The 13294-nt window shown below is 41.9% G+C and overlaps 1 protein-coding gene across 11 annotated transcripts in view; it reads left to right on the top strand.

Annotated features, from left to right (window-relative positions):
- The window catches only part of ZBTB38 (zinc finger and BTB domain containing 38), a 139634-nt gene that overhangs the window by 44009 nt on the left and 82331 nt on the right, over positions 1 to 13294 (top strand). For 9 of the 11 annotated variants that reach the window (XR_002520527.2, XM_021934806.2, XM_021934810.2 and 6 more), the window contains one exon: positions 13045 to 13231. The gene's annotated coding sequence lies outside the window, so the exon portion shown is untranslated. Of the gene's footprint in view, positions 1 to 10648; positions 11037 to 11082; positions 13232 to 13294 lie in introns of those variants that run through there. The other 2 variants (XM_021934809.2, XM_009201598.3) reach the window with 2 other exon arrangements.

Raw genomic sequence — 13294 nt, 5'->3', positions numbered from 1 at the left:
TCTCCCTGAGGAAGGAGAGCCAGCCCAAGACACAAAAGTCAAAGCTAAGAAGAAATTCCCTTATCATGCTTTTTTGCTGGTAAGAACGCAGCAGTAAAAAGGACACCAATTAACTTCTCTGCCACTCTCTGTTTCATGGGTGAACACTCAACCTATAGGTGTGTGTTTGTGGTGGAGCGGGGGTTGTGTGGCCAACTGCATTAACAAAGGCGATGTGGAGACTGATGAAATCTCAAAGGGCAGCTCTGAAAGAGGAGCCATGAGAAGAAAGCATTAACTGTAGCAGGTGCTGCTGTGCCCTGGGACCATGGGAAATGAGGAAATGGCAATTTGCAAGGATTTCCTGGGCAGCAGTTGGACTAGGGCTGGTATAAGGAATAGGACTACTCATACAGTGGCCCAGGGGCGAGAAGACAGACGGCTCTTCCCTCGCCCAGCCCTGCATCCTGGCACGGGGCTACACTTCAAGGGATGCCTTTTTCTCACTCATACAAAAGTGTTAAGGGCTGCTGCAGCTCTGTTTAGGAAAGACAGTGAAATAAGAAAATATGCTAGGTTCAAGGGAAGCCTCGGTATTTGGTCGACCACAAAGACTGACACAATTCTCTACTACATCTAACCTTACATGAAAGCCTCACCAAGCATCAGGGAAACAAAAAGCATTGACACAACCAAATACCAATCAAGGGAAACCAGTGATGGGGAAACCAAGGCAGAGCGGCATCTTGTCCCCCGCCCTCCTCTCCTTATCAAGTTGGTCAATTGGTCAAGTGTTCTGGCTGTATCAGTCCAGGCAAATATGGAGAATTCTTAAATTCTCACTTAAAGTGTTAGAGGAGGGCTTTTAAAGATGATTGTTCCTGCTAGGCTTCCTTATTTGATATTGTAAACAACTGGGAAATTATCTTAATAAGTGTATTCTATATAAGTGTCTTAGAATGGAGAAATTGGGAAAAAAAAATTGAGATTTCCTTCATTAACCATCAAGAATGACTTTTTTTAAAAGTTCACTTGGGAACTACAAATGTAATATCTGTTAATTGCAGAAAATAGTTAGATCACTACCAAATTGCTCTCTTCAAAATTATGTATAATATATGTTATAAATGTTATAGAACCAATTTGTTTTCTCATTACTACTATTTGTGTTTGATCTTTTCTCCATACATTTGACCATTAGGCATATTCTTAATCTTTTCCATGTTTGCCAGTGTGATAGGCAAATAACCCTCCTTGTATTGGTCTCCATTTCCCTGATGCTAGTGATACTGAACATGTTTTATATACTATTTGTCATTTGTACTTTTACTATGACTTACTTCTTTTTTTTCTTTGCCCTCGTTCTTGTGTGTTGTTTGTTCAATTAGCGCTGATATTAATCCTTTATTATTCTCCTGAAAATATTTTCTCAAAGTATGTCATTTGTCCTTCCACAGTGTTTATGGTGTCTTTAGCCAAACAGAGGGTTTTTATGCAAAGAAATCTATCAATGACTTACTTTATGGTATTTGGGGTTTTGTGACTTATTTAGGAAGGCATCCTCCATTATAGAAATATTCTCTTTCATTTTTCCATTTGGTATTTTTGTCATCTTTTCTGTTTTGTTTTGTTTTGTTTTGTTTGTTTGTTTGTTTTGAGATGGAGTCTCACTCTGCTGCCCAGGCTGGAGTGCAGTGGCACAATCTCGGCTCACTGCAACCACCGCCTCCCGGGTTCAAGCAATTCTCCTGCTTCGGCCTCCTGAGTAGCTGGGATTACAGGCACCCCCCACCATGCCCAGTTAACTGTTGTCTTGAACTCCTGAGCTCAGGTGACCTGCCCACCTCAGCTTCCCAAAGTGCTGGGATTATAGCATGAACCACTGCGCCTGGTCATTTCTGTGGTCTCTAAAAAAGTTTGTATCATCAACTTAGCTTTTATTTATTTGTTGTATAATGCAGAGGTAAGACCCTTAATTAACACCACCTAACCACATTTCATATGCATTGTAGAGAAAAAGGAACCTAAGCTCTTTATTCACCTGAGAGACCGTGGTGAGAAGTCTGTGAGAGAGGAAAAGATGTTACCCAATAAAGATCATACACTCTAGTGGGAAGGCTATTATGGTAACCACATAATCCAAATTTTCTAAAGTAATCCTGGTTTGTAATAGTCTTTCTTACTGACACAGCATTAGAACCAACTTCTGATTCAGAAACTGTGGTCATATAGCCAATCAGCCCGTGAAAGAGTACAAGGTAAGCACCACAGGAAGTCTATTGAATTCTACTAATTCAGAGGTGCAAGGGGCATTTCTGCCTGGCTTTCCAGGCAGAAATATTAGGGAGAACATTTGAATTCAGCCTCAAAGGCAAGTGAAATTTTGATAGACCAAGATGGTGGGAGGGATCCTGCCAGGCCCAGGGAACAAGGAGCAAAGGCAGAGAAGCAGGGAAGCACAGGCTGTATGTCTGGAACCCTTGCAATCTGTCCAATTGTCTGCCAATAGGAAAGTCATGAGGAGTTAAATTATATGGTAGTTTGAGGCCAGAGGGTGGAAGACTTTGAAAATCAAGGAAATGAATTTGTGCTTTATTTTCTAGATAATAGATCACCACGAAATGTTCTTTTAAAAATGGCTTTATTAAGATATGATTCACATGTCATTCAATTCACCTACTTAAAGTGTAAAATTCACCCTTTTAAAGTGTATAATTCAGAAGTTTTTAGTATAGTCACAGACAAATGCAACCATCAACACAGTCACTTTTAGAAAATTTTCATCACCTCAGAAAGAAACCTTATACCCTTTGACTGTCACCTCCCTAAGCCCTCATTTCCATCCCATCCCTAAGCAACCAGTAATCTATTTTCTGCCCATATAGATTTCTCTGTTCTGGATGTATTATATTTATGAAAACATAGAATTTGTGGTCTTTTGTCAGTGGCTTATTTGATTTGGCACAATACTACCACTAAAGGCTTGAACTACAGAATTCTCTAACCAAACTGGCTCTTTAAAGAGAAGGAACTGCATTCAGGATGGTGGATGGGGGCTGGGAGGTCAAGGAGAGCCATTAGGAGGCCAGTGAGTACCTGTTATGTGGTCATATGAGTGGTCAGTAAGGAAGCTTTTGGCTGCAAGTAAGGAACACTGAAGTACAAATAGCGTAAATGACAAAGACATATTATCTTACTAACAGGAAACCTGGAAGTAGGTGGTTCTTGAGTTGACCCATGACTTACCAGTGTTGCCAAGGACCCAGCTCTTCCACCTTTCTCTCTACCATCTTAAGGTACTGATTTTTACACTCTGACCTTCCCCCTCATTGTTGGAAGATGCTGCAGCTCTTCAAGGAATCACCTCTTCATACAATCGCTTACAGAAACCTGAAACTCTGGATTTTAAGGAAGGAAACTTTTTCCCAGTGCCCTACCCAAGAAACTTCCCCTCATGTGCCATTGGCCAGAATCATACCACACATCCATGCCTTAGTTGTGAGGTAGGCTGAGCATGTGCCTGTCTGCCATTGTCAACCCCTATGGTGGGTGGTGAGCTCTGCCCAGCAAGAAGGAAAGGAGAGATGTTGGCAATTGTGTAGGCTAACAACAGTGTTTGCCACAAGAGACAAAGAAGATCCGGGATAGCAGAGCATTCTTAGTCCAGCAAAGGACAGTATTTTTTGAAGATAAGAATGTGGTCAACTGGAACAGTGAAGATAAGAAAAACAGTAATCAATAAAAATATAACGGGACCAGGCACAGTGGCTCATGCCTGTAATCCCAGCACTTTGGGAGGCCAATGCAGGAGGATCGCTTGAGCCCAGGAGTTCAAGACCAGCCTGGACAACACAGCAAGACCTCATCTCTACAAAAAGTTAAAAAATTAGCCAGGCATGGTGGTGCATGCCTGTGGTTCCAGCTACTCAGGGGGCTGAGGTGGGAGGATTGCTTGAGCCCAGAAGGTTGAGATTGGAGTGAGCCATGATCACACCACTGCACTCCAGTCTGGGCAACAGAGCAAGACCCTGTCTCATAAACAAAAACAACAAATTTTTTTTGAGTTGTCTCAGTTTTCCTTATACACTTGTCATAAAATGAAGTTTTAAAACCTCATATTCAGTAGAAAACCAAACGTGCTTCCTATAAAATGTCCATAATAATAAATACAAAAACAACAAAAGAATCTTACTAATTTCTAGTTAGACAGCATAGCCTGCAGAAGATTCTAATCCTGAGCCAAGCTCTCTACAAAAGGGTGAGACCCCAAGTGTCAAAGAGGCATTAAAGACATGCACCACACGATTCAGTGTCCTCTAATGTCTGTCATAGACCATCTTAGCTCTGGGACCCCACAGTGCTAAGCATCCTAAGCTTCTGGGAACATGCAGTAGATCCTTATCTTTGATCTGAAGAGGTACTCTGTTTATTAAATATGAAAAATTATAATTTGTGCTATTGACTCTAACTCCTGTATGACAAGCAAAGTCAAAAGAATCCCCTGTGTGCCTTGATGCTTGTTTCGGTGTGTGCCTGAAGAGAGGGATGAATGTCTTAAGCTTCACCATCAGAAATTGCCATTTTTTACATCAAAAAGGGTCTGCAATTGTCATTTCTAATACAGTTCAGCCTAATCAACCACCAAGGATGTTAACATTGCTTCTGGGGAGGCATGAGGGGATGGAAAATCTTTTAATTATATTTTATTATATTACTCATGAGCATGTATTATTTTTGAATTGTTAACAATTCTAATTTAAAAAAATTAAGGAACAAAAAGAGAATGCTTAGTCTGAGCTGTCAAAAGCTGTGAATAAGCTGTAAGTCCCTGGGCAGGTCCCATTATTTTTCTAGTCTAGGATTTCTTCACCTCAGTACTATTGACTTACTGGACCAGATAGTTGTGTTGGGGTGGGGGGCTGTCCTGTGTATTGTAGGATGTTTGGCAGCATCCCTGGCTTCTACCCACTGTTGACAGTATTACCCCCCAAAATGACAATAAAAAATGTCTCCAGATGTTGCCAAACGTTTTCCAGGGGGCAAACGCACCCCTGGTTGAGAATCACTGTTCTTGTCCTCAATTTCTCATCAATAAAAGGAAGCACAGAACCAAGTGCTTTAAGCTCCCCTGAAGCACCAAATTCTCTGACTCCATCAATGTCAAATCTGTAAATGTGTTTTCCAGAAGTTATTTTCCTCCAGAACCACTAGAGGGGACACTCTGCTACACAAAGGACAAAAACAGAGCACTCTGGGAACTTTGTTTTCCTCTCCTCTTGACTTTGTTTCTGTTTCTGACTGCCCCAGCCTTAAAAAGTCTTTGATGTTGAGTGTGATAACCCCTCACCATGAAGCATGAAGAGTTGTTTGTCTTGTGCCTGGTGCCATAAAAGTCAGTGTTTTTAGATATGGCGGGGAGGGGAGAGCAAAATGTTCTCTGCTTTTTAAACATTCTTTGTAAGGTAGTCAGATGAATCATGCCTCTAAAAAAAGATATGCATTTCCATAAGCGGAGCCTGCAGGACAACCAGGCTGGGAGGTGGAAAATCTAGTTCTCTTCCTGGTCCTGCCACTTCTGGGCTGTGTGATGTTGGCCAAATTTCTTGACTTCTCTGGTTTTATATAAATAACGGAACTGAAGACGCTGAGGCTGAGAAGTTAAGGTCACACAGTATGTTAAGTGGCCAAGCAAGGACTTGCATCTGACCCATCAACTTCATAGAATAGTTGTGAAAACCAAATGAGATGGAGTACGTGAAAGAGTTTTGAAAAATAGAAAACCACACAAGTTCAAGGTGTAGATGTGTAGATATTGTGGGAATGAGAGAAGGGGATGGCTACGGGGTGGCATGAGGGAGCAGGAACAGAAGTTTTGCTGTGTTTGCACACAGCAAACAGAAGTTACTCCTTCTCCAAGTGTTGTATATTACATGAAAGAGCCTCAGTGCCCCCAAATACTTCACTACTGATGGAGCTTCATTCCTAGAACTTAAGGTCTCCAACCCTATATAAGTGGACACATCACTAAGAGGAGTTTATCTCTCATGAGTTGTTTAAACACCTTAGTGAAAGTGAGGGATCTATATCGACACTGGTTTTTAAACATTTTTTAAAAACCCTGAACCACGATAGAAAATATGTTTCACAGAGAGACCCAGCTCACATACATATTATAAAATTGAAAGTGTTTGTTATAATGTACTTGGATCTTTTCTATTGTTTTATTTTATTCTATCACTTGAAACCAATGCTGACCCACTAAATAATGAGTCCTGACCTACGCTTGAAGGTATTATACTAGAAGGTTTTGTGGAGGGGAAAGAGTATAGGGTCCTGGGGCTGGTCTAGGGAGGAAACAGATGTGGCCTCCAAACAATACTCAAGGAGCCCTAAAGATGAACTTTTTACAGTTTGCCAAGGGCTCATTCTCTGAGGCATGATTCAGGAGGAAGAAAATAGAACAATAATTCCAAATTCGAATTCCCAAAATTCACCCGAATGAGTGATGATGGGCCATTGGGTAACAGTCTCTAGGCTGGATTCTCAGAGGTTATGATCTAAACCCCACATAATTAACATAAAATATGGATGGCATAAAATAACCAGCACAAAAAAAAACATTTTTAATCCAACATCTATTGAGCCATTATTATATATCAGACATTGCACTAAGCACTTTACATGAGTGATAGGACATACATTAAGTTTAAGTGTTCCCTGATTTTCTTCTCTTCCTGCCCACTAACAAGATTTCTGGATTTGTCTGTCCAATTTCTTTTTCTGCCCCATCAGAAGAAGAACTGGACAGAAGCAGAAGGACCAGAGGAATGCTGATTAGGACTGGAGAGAAAGCTTTTACGGAGTTTGGGAGAAAGAAAGGGAGGCAGAAGCTATGGAGTGTAAGGGGCTTGGATAGGAGGGGGAAAGGATGCTAAGGGGAATTGAAGGGGCTCTTTGTGATATTTGAGAAATGCAAATATTAATATGAGTTAATTAGAAGTTACTTTTGGCAACTAGACTGGGTTTCTTGGACTGCAACCCTGCCCCCTCCCCAAGACTGCACCCTGTGGGTCATGGTCTGAATAGGGTTACATATGCATTATCTTATTTAATCTGCATAACAAACCCATAAGGTGGTATTAGTATTTCCTTTTTCTCACATGAAGAAAAAGAACTTGATACAGTCGAAGTAACCTTACATTACATGCAGGTAATAAATAGTGAAACCAGGACTGGGACTTAAGACTTTTGATCATGAAAGCACAAACTCTTAAGTCCATGAGCATAGATGATTCCCAGTATAAACAATACCAGTTAATAAAATACTTGAGAATAAATTTAACAAAATAATTGCAAGACTTGTACACTGAAAACAACAAAACATTGCTGAAATAAATCAAAGATCTAAATAAATGAGAAGGCTTCCTAAGTTTATGAATCAGATGACTTAATATTGCTAATATGGGATTACTCCCAAAACTGATCTGCAGGTACAATTTAACATCTATCAAAACCCCAGCTGGATTTTTTGCAGAAATTGAGAAGCTGATCCTAAAAATCATATGGCAATTCAAGGGATTCAGAATAGCCAAACAATCTTGAAAAAGAACAAAGTTGGTAGATTCACACTTCCTAATTTCCAAACATAATATAAAGCTATAGTAATCAAAACAGTGTGGTACTGACATAACAATAGATATCTAAATCAATGGAATAGAATTAAGACTCCAGGAATAAATATTAATATTTATGGTCAGTTGATTTTTGACAAAGGGGCCAAGACAATTCAATAGAGGAAAGAATAAACTTTTTTTTAAAATAAACTCTTTATTTTAGAATAGTTTTATATGTACAAAATTGTTGTAAAAATAATCTTTTCAACAAATAGTTATGGGACAACCAGATAGCCACATGAAAAGAATGAATGTGGATCCCTACCTCACACCATAAGCAAAATTAACTTAAAGTGTATCATAGATCTAAATGTAAGAACTAAAACTAGGCCGGGCGCGGTGGCTCAAGCCTATAATCCCAGCACTTTGGGAGGCCGAGATGGGTGGATCACGAGGTCAGGAGATCAAGACCATCCTGGCTAACACGGTGAAACCCCGTATCTACTAAAAAAAATACAAAAAATTAGCCAGGCGAGGTGGCGGGTGCCTGTAGTCCCAGCTACTCGGGAGGCTGAGGCAGGAGAATGGTGTAAACCCGGGAGGCGGAGCTTGCAGTGAGCTGAGATCCGGCCACTGCACTCCAGCCTGGGAGACAGAGCGAGACTCCGTCTCAAAAAAAAGAACTAAAACTATAAAACTCTTAGAAGAAAACTCAGGTGTAAATCTCCATGACCTTGGGTTAGATAATGTTTTCTTAAATATGATGCCAAAAGTACAAGTGATGAGAGAGAAGATTGATAAGTTGGACTTCATCAAAATTAAAAACTTTTATGCTTCAGATAACACCAACCGGAAATGAAATGACAACCATAGACAGGGGGATAATATTGTAAAATATATATCTGATAAGGGACTTATGTCTGGGATATATAAAGAATCCCTAAAACTCAAAAATTTAAAAAATTAAAAAATAGGCTGAGCACGGTGGCTCACGCCTGTAATCCCAGCACCTTGGGAGGCCAAGGCAGGCGGATCACCTGAGGTTGGGAGTTTGACACCAGTTGGACTTCATCAAAATTCAAAACTTTTATGCTTCAAATAACACCAACCAGAAATGAAATGACAATCATGGACAGGGAGATAATATTATAAAATATATCTGATAAGGGACTTGTGTCTGGGATATATAAAGAATCCCTAAAACTGAAAAATTAAAAAAAAAAAAATTTAGTCCGGATGGCTCACACCTGTAATCCCAGCACTTTAGGAGGCCGAGGCAGGCAGATCACCTGAGGTCAGGAGTTCAAGACCAGCCTGACCAACATAGAGAAACTCTGTCTCTACTAAAAATACAAAATTAGCCAGGCATGGTGGCGCATGCCTGTAATCCCAGCACTTGGGAGGCTTAGGCAGGAGGATTGCTTGAACCCGGGAGGTGGAGGTTGTAATGAGCTGAGATGGTGCCATTGCACTCCAGCCTAGGCAATAAGAGGGAAACTCAAAAAAAAAAAAAAAAAAAAAAAAGCCCAATTTGAAAGATAAAGGATTTGAATAGACAGTTCTCCAAAGAAGATATACAAGTGACCAATAAGCTCCTGAAAACACACTCAACATCATTAGTCATTTGTTAAATGCAATTCAAAACCACAATGAGATATCACATTGTACCCACTAGGATGGCTGTAATAAAAAAGACAGACAATAACAGCGTTGGTGAGGATGTGGGGAAATCAGAACCCTCATAAATTGCTGGTGAGAATGTAAAATGATGCAGCACTTTGGAAAACAGTTTGACAGTTTCTCAAAATGTTAAACATAGTATGATATCACCCAGCAATCCCACTCTTTTGTGTCTACCCAAGAGACATGAATGCATGTCCACAAAAAAAAAACTTGCACATGAATGTTCACAGCAACATTATTCATAACAGCCAGAAAGTGAAAACAACTCAAGTGTTCATCAACTGAGATTTGGATAAACAAAATGTTGTATACTCACACAGTGGAATATTATTTGGGCATAAAAAGGAATGAAGTACTAAACTATTCTATGCCTTAGTTCATTTGCTGTTGCTTAAACAGAACACTTGAAACTGGGTAATTCATAAAGAAAAGAAATTCACTTCTTACAGTTATGAAGGCTGAGAAGTCCAAAGTCTAGGGATCACATCTGGTGAGGACCTGCTTACTGGTGGGGACTCTCTGGCAAGTCCCAAGGTGACACAGGACATTACATGGTGAGGGGGCTGAAAGTGCTAGCTCAGGTCCCTCTTCCTCTTCTTATAAAGCCACAAGTCTCTCTCTTGTGATAACCCATTAATCCATTAATCAATTAATCATTAATCCATGAGTGGATTAACCACCTCTGAAAGACCCCACCTCTCAATACTGCCATATTGGAGATTAAATTTCAACATGAGTTTTGGAGAGGACAGATATTTGAACCATATATTGTATGATTCCATTTGTAGAAAATATCCAGAAGAGGAAAATCTATAGAGACAGAAACTAGATGAGTGGTCGTCTAGGGCTGGTAGGTGGGGACAAATGAAGAATGATACCTAATAGGCACGGTGTTTTTTTGGGGGGTGACAAAAAACGTTAAAAGCATAGATTACAAATTACATAATTCTGTAAATACACTAAAACCCATTGAATTGTACACTTTAAGTAGGTGAACTTTATGGTATGTAAATTATACCTTAATAATTTTTTTTAAAGAGAGGGAATGAAATGAGAGAAATCTAAGGCAACAAGTATAGACAAGTCTTCCAAGGAATTCCTTGCATTAATAAAGGTTTGGTTTTAATTACCAGCATTTAACTGCATTTGTTGTAGCAAAGGAGGAGGCTGCTCCACTTCAGGTAGAAGCTAGGGAAGTGATATTGTACTTACTTCTCTGTATCTTCAAATGGATATTTGTCCCAGTTCTCTGATTTTATGTTCACTGTTAGTATCAACCCCAGAGCATATAACCCAAGAATCTGTGTCTCACTTAAGCTTACTGATCATTTCTGCTTCTTTTCTTTATTTTTCTGTTCACATTATCCTGATAGGATGCAGGGTGAAGAAATGATCAGCCTTTGTTCATCTTATTAGAGAAATAAATACCTGTGTGTATGAAGCAAGCAAGGCCACTGAGTCTTTGGGGAAACAGAGCAGGGAGGTGCCCAGAGGCATTTTCTGCAGAGAAGGAAGAAAAGAATAAACAAGTCTTCTGCCAAAAATGCCTGGAACTTAAAGTGATTTCCTCAGCCCAAGATCAGGCTGTGTGCAGACACTGACAGTGAACCTGATCAGTTGCTGCTGCTCCCTTGATTAAAAGCATGTGGCTTTCTCTCTTGTGAAATTCACCTCTATAAATTCCACCTGCCTAGGGATTCAAACTACAAGGAACAAGTGCAATTCCTCAGAGTGGCAACTGGCAGAGCTCCCAGGAACAAGGTAGAACTACACAATGTCCCAGGCATCAGAGGCACAGATTGCCTGAGCCAGGGACAGTGGTCTCTGTGACCTGACACCCCACCCACAGTGGGAAGGAAAGCTGTGGGTGTGTTATCGAGGAGGCCTCCACAAGGGGCTGGAAATTCCTGGTTTTGTCTTCCTCTTGGAATGAGACATTTACTCTAAAAGAATCATGGAAAAGTACAAACCACAGAATCATAAACCACACGAGGAGAGGCTACCTCGTAGGTCATTCTTACACTGGGCCCAGATACCCCAAAAGCAGATGTTCTCTTCTCGCCACCCCTCCTCGCCTTTGCTTGCCCACAGTCATTGCCAGGACTCTCCCTCAGGCCCAGAAAGGCAGCCGATTCCTGGTAGGAGGGCGCTAAGAGTAGAAAGTAACTACCATTGTCAGGTCCAGATCTGTTCCCTGTCCCTTCCCGTTGCTCCTGCACTCTAAAACCACACCACAGTTCCAACTCTTTTTCTGAGTCCAGAGTCTTTGAGAGTGCCGTCATGTCCTTTTTCCTGTAGCCTTCTTGTCTACCCCAGATGTATCCCTTTAATTTCACTGACCTTCCCACCCATATCCATGAGGCCAGAAGGCAACAAAAAGACAAGCATGGACTCTGGCTCCCGCCAAGGTACTCTGTCCCCCGTGGCTCTCGGATTTTGCATCTACCACATGCCACAGGCCTGCGTCCATCCGACCTCCCTAGTTTCTCATCCCCGCTTGAACTTGATGACTGACTCGCCCTCCTGGCCACGCTGAGTAACCCGCCCAGTTGCCAAACCTCAGACCTGGTGTTGACGCAGTAAGAAGGCCTGAGGCCCATGTTGCCAGAACATTCCTAATTGTTTCACTGTTTCCTTGTAGGATTTGGTTTCAAGTCCCATCTTTATCCTTGTCTCCTTTCTCCTGGTCAGGGTGCCCTTGGTCAATATTCCTTCATTCGCTCCAGCCACTCAGCACCGTGATTAAGAAAACAGGATGTGAGATTAGATGATCCAGACTCTGCCACGAACTAACTAGCTGTGAGGCTTCAGAAAAGTGTCTTAACCTCTCTGAGCATCCATTTCCTCCTCTATAGCATTAAGACTATTAATAGTTCGTACCTCACAGCTTTTTTGTTGTGATAACCAATAAATGAAATAATCTTCATAAAGCACAGAGGCTTGAATGTTCACTCTAAGTATTTAATATGTGTCCTCTACTATTTTATTTTGCAATTATCATTCCTTAATTCATCATATATTTACCAAGCCTCACTCAGGCCAGGCACTGAGATATAAATATCCCCTTTAAAGAGCAGTCATGTCTTAAATCCAAGAAGAGCTAGTTCATGTTGGCACCTAGGGCAGGGAGCTAAGCCCAGGGCCACAGTACAGAGGCAGAGGAGAATAGACACTGACCACCAGCAGCTGCCCGGGGATGGTGACAAAAGTGCCTTCCACCTTTCCGCATCTCTTTCAATATCACTGCAACTCCTTGAGTAGGTGGGCACCACACAGAAGGGGGATGGCAGAGGGGCAGTGAGAGGTCCCCAGGGAAACAGCCTCTTCTTCTTCCCTGCTTCTCTGACAGAGCACGGCCATGCCTCTGCCATGCAGGAGGGTGATGTCCTTTGGGGAGGCCTTGTTGAATCTGTCTGGGGCTGTTCCGGAAGTAGGAAGGGCGGCTGGGGGTGGGGAGACGGCAGGAATGTTCTCCTGGCCTGCTGGTCTGTGCCGGCGAGTGTGCTGAGAGGAGGGCCTCTGGACATCAAAGGTTCCTTTTGTCCCCTTCCGAGTGGCAGGGCAGCCCGGCCGGGCTGCTGGCGATGACTCAGGCCTGGCCCTGACGTCACCCACGCCCGGCCACTGGCCTCCCTCTGAAGCCAGGAAACTAGCTGGGGAGTGGCACTCGCAGCTGCAGCAAATCTCAAAATAAAGAGGCAACGGCCTTTCTCCTCCTCTCCATCTCCCTACAGCACACCTTTTATTTCTTTTCTTCTTTTTTTTTAAGCCTCACGAAAGATTTTACTTGTAGATCAACTTTCAAAATGTAGGAAGTCAGAATGGGTGACATCATCAGAAAAATATGTGGAGCTGATCGCCACAAGAAGTGAAGAACCCAGGGCACGAAAGCGGTTGTGACTCCTGGGCCCAGGGAGTTGGCAGCGTCTGGGCTTCAGAGGAGCCAGCGCCTCCGAGTAAGTGAAGGCCCACTTTTGGCACCCCCTCACTCAGCGCCCTTCACCGTAGGGCGCCATCTT

This window comes from Papio anubis, chromosome 2, assembly GCF_008728515.1.
Source record: "Papio anubis isolate 15944 chromosome 2, Panubis1.0, whole genome shotgun sequence".
Classification (NCBI taxonomy): Eukaryota; Metazoa; Chordata; class Mammalia; order Primates; family Cercopithecidae; genus Papio; species Papio anubis.
This window is presented reverse-complemented; position numbering and strand designations above follow the sequence as displayed.